This window comes from Cupressus sempervirens, chromosome 4 (genome assembly GCF_028749045.1).
Source record: "Cupressus sempervirens isolate cs-2001-9-10 chromosome 4, ASM2874904v1, whole genome shotgun sequence".
Lineage (NCBI taxonomy): Eukaryota > Viridiplantae > Streptophyta > Pinopsida > Cupressales > Cupressaceae > Cupressus > Cupressus sempervirens.
Genome location: NC_143121.1, coordinates 581,808,480 through 581,812,970, shown reverse-complemented (window position 1 = coordinate 581,812,970; position 4,491 = coordinate 581,808,480).

The following is a 4,491-nucleotide window of genomic DNA, read 5'->3' as shown; positions in this document are numbered from 1 at the left end:
GATTGAGGGGGAAGTGCCAGTTAATAACAGAAGGAAGGCTTGGAAGAACTTCAATGTGAGAACGGCCACTATGGGAATCTACAGAGAGGCGATGAACCCCCAACTCCTGGTGGACGACCTCGAGAAGCCTAGACTCAATGAGCTAATTAACCCGGCTATGGTGGCTATTTCTGATAATGCAAGAGAAACGGGCATGAATCTGTTGAACAATGCCCGCAATAGCATGATCGACAACTTCAGATCAATTAAATGGCTTTTCCATGAGCTTGAGGATGTCAGAGATAGGGTTTCCCAAATGGAAAAAATCAAGAGCAAGACAGGTGCAGAAAGCCAAGGCGATCGGAACAGCTGGGAGACTTTGATGGAGAGGAGAGTAAAAAATATTGAGAACTACAATCACAACTTGGCAAGTCAAATGATCTCCCTCCTCGCTTCGATCAACGACAACATCCTCTCTCTCTTGGAAAATCTCAAAGACAAGAACCAGATGGAGGAAGATGATAAACAGAACAGAGACAAAGATAGGCTGGATGTGGATAAAGCCAAGGACAGCACTATGGAGCAGGATTTGACGAACGCCCAGGATCATAAGGCAGAAGAGCAACAAGAGTGCGCCGAAGCTGCCCAGACCATGCTCGAGATGGAGAAGTAGTCTGCTAGGTTGGGTCTCTGTCCTTTGGTTTTTGTTTCTCCTGGCTTTGGCTTTTTGTCTGGTCTCTATTTTTCTGGTTGGTTCTCTGGCCTTTTTAGTGGGCAGTTGTTTCGGGCTGGGCCTTTGGGCTTATTTTCAGCCGTAAGGCTTATGTTTTGGCTGGGCATTTTTTTGCTTATTTTCAGCCTTTCTTGTTGTTAAACTCATGGGTTTCAGGACCCCTTAAAACCTGTTTACCTTATCAAAAACATATAGGCATACCTGAAATAGTGCGAAGATGAGAATCTGGAGGAGAAGGATGGGGCACGCTAACTAATACGGGATGTTCACTCCAACCTCTAAGTCAACAATCAACGATGTAAAATGAATAGTGAATGGTAAAAAATGACATTTAAAGCAGACAAAAATTGCCAATTATATGTTTCCACAAACATATTTATCGGATATGTTAGCATGAACATTCCTCATATAGAGGAAATATGCTTGCGCAAACATATTTTGTAACTATGTTCGCACAAACATATTAACCGTGTTTGCGCGAACATACGTCAAATGCGATTTCCCAATTTTGCAATATTATTTTGTTTTCTTCGTCCCACTAAAGTGGAACCCATTATTGTGGGTTCACCCAAATCAATTGGTAAACTTATAGGTATAGAATTAGAGTATGACAAAACTAGTAATGTTAAATTTTTAATAGATAAGGAACCAAATCAAAAAATGATTAGGAGATTTTTTTTTATAACAAATAGATCCATTTATGAGACTGAATTTAGGAAATATGAAGGGAAAATTAAAGGCATTATTAAAACAAATCTAGAAATTGATCATAATATTTCAACCATAGAGGAATCCTTTAGAAATATTAGAATAAAAAATGGGTTACAAAAAATTAAGGAAATTAATAAGGACAAAAATAAGAAGATAGAAAAATTAGATGAAAGGAAAAATTTTAAGCAGAGCACACAAACAAAAAATCTCACCTATAGTAAAAAAGAGTAAGAGCAAAGTCAATTGGAATGTTTAGAAGTATTAGAATAGAGAACCAAAGGTGTACAGAAGGAAATGACAATAGTAGTAGCATTGAAAGAATGCAATATTTGTCACAAGGAGAATGATAATTTGAAAGAAAAAAAAAGAAGCATTAAAAAATGGTATAAAATGACACATGAGATTAAACTATTATAGGTAGACATTGAAGATCAGACTATGTTAGGAGAACAATTTCATCAAGAACATGAGGTAAGACAACAACTTATAGATCAAAGAAAAAAGAAGGATAATTATAATACTAAGACAAAAATAGGGATCAATATGGACAATAGGATGGTAAACAGATCAAATATAAACTATTTTGAGGAAGACACTAGTTAGATACATTGGGATGGTGAAGATATGATGATTAATAGGGATACGAACCAACAAGCAGACTTGGCAAAGAAAGACACAGAAGAACAAAGTTTAAAGCCAATAGAGTATACAAAAGATCATGAAGAAGAATATATAATTCTAGCAGAAGACTCAGAACAATGGAGTAATACAAGAATTAGAAAAAAGTCAAAATAGAAAAGTTATAAATTTTGGCAAACACTAATAGATGGGAAGGATATATTTGGAAGTAAATCTACAAAGGTGAAGGATAAAAAAAAGGAATATGGTATCCCTCCAGAAGTTGAAGCTTTCTTAAAGGAGTTTGAAATGTATAATTAGGAATATTCTGTCATAGAGACTGAACTTATTGAAGTGCCATAGAACTGGGAGGAATTTGGGGTACTAAAAGAGATCCCAAAACCATCGAAAAAGGAAAATTTAGAAATTTTTAACAAGAAACATAATAGAATTTAGAGAATGGGTCAGAGTTAATAAATTGATAGAAATACCAACTAGTAGTAGAGAATTCACATGGAATAATAAAAGAAAAGATTTCAATTATATTGCCAAAAAAATGGATAGATTCTTTTTCAAAGGAGAATTAGCAGAATTTGATTTTACAATCACAACGTCCATTCGGCCTATTGCATGATCACATCATTATCCTATCAAAATTGAGTTAATAGAACTTATAAAACCTAATAGGAATCCTTTCAAATGTGAAAAGATGTGGTTCTTAAATAAACCATTCATGGAGAACATTAAACAATGGTGGGATGAAGGCAAGTTTATAGGATCAAAGATGTATTGTTTTGTATCAAAACTTAAAATGCTCAAAGAAAACATACAAAAATGGAATAAAACACATTTCAATAATATATTCCAAGTGAAATTGATTAATGAAGAAGATCTTAAAAAATTAAATAATGAAATCATTAAAAATGGTATGGACAATGAAAAATCCATTAAAGAAAAAGAACTATTAATCATACAAGAAGACATTTTAGCAAAAGAAGAAGTCTTTTGGAGCCAAAAGTCAAGGGAAAAATGGTTAGCAGAAGGAGATAGAAACACAAAATTCTTTCACAATAGTACAATACATAACAAAGCTCTTAAAACTATTTCTCAAATTAAAGATAATAATGGTAGTACTATTGATAATCCAGCAGAAATTGCTCAAACCTTCATCACATACTATGAGAATCTATTAAACAATTATGATTCATCCAATTTAATCAAACAAAAAAAAATGCTTAATAATATACCTAAAGTTATCATAGAATTTGACAACATGGAGCTCAATAAAACTTTTACAAAAGAAAAAATAAAATTAGCCCTTTTAAAGCTTAGCCCAGATAAATCTCTAGGGCCTGATGGTTTCCAAGCTTTCTCTTCCAAAACTGCTAGGAAATCTTAGGGGAAGAATTACGGAAAGCAATAGAGACAACTAGAAATGGGGAATCAATCTTAACTGAAATTAATCATACCTTTTAAACATTAATACTAAAAAAAACTGCATAGTCACCCTTAGATTTTTGCCCCATAGCATTATGTAATACAATATATAAAATTTATTCTAAAGCAATATCAAATAAGATTAAAACTTTGCTTCTAAAAAGTATCTCAAAAGAACAAATTCTCTGAATTGAAGATTTTGAGAAGTTTGAAGATACAATGGTCAACTATTAGATCCTCTCGCATCTTTCAATAGACCTCTAATTCTAGAGTATCCAAAAATAGTTCTTGACTAAGAAAGAAAAGAAAAGAAACTATTAACACGGGGATGCGCAACCCCCCCCCACCCCAAAACTGGGTTGTTTCAAAGACGGGGACGTCCCTGGGACGGGGGGACGACGTCTTGGCATTTCAGGCAGTACCACTTAGAGCACCATCGCCACTGAAGATGGCGAGACGTCTTTGAGTGTGGGGATGCAAGGGGACACCAAAGACTCTCCTTCTTTAAGGGGGGACGCAAAGGAGTCTCCTTCATTGTGGGGGGACACCAAGAAGTCTCCTTCATTGATTTGACATTTTAATTTGGACTCTTGGAGACTTGTAGTTTTTATTTGCATTATATACTTATTTTGATATCATGATTCATGGCACATGATACTTATTGTAATCATCTTTATGTCATGACTCATATGATCATTGATTACTATTAGATAGTAGAATCTAGATACTCATACTATTGATTTGAAGACTGATATATAGAGTCTAGACTAATATTTATTATTTGCTAATGTTCAATGTTCAATGTTCATTGTTTGTTTGTCATTTGATCATGAATCATGATGCTCTAGTTGATATGGTATATACTATACTATATGTATAGTATATATACCCTTGCTCCTTCCACCAACCCCCCATCCCCTCCGCTGTCCCCCCATTGTCCCCTTGCCATCCCCAAATCAAGGCCCCTCTATCCCTCGTCTTAGAAACTTGTCCCTCCGTCCCCCCGTCTCCTA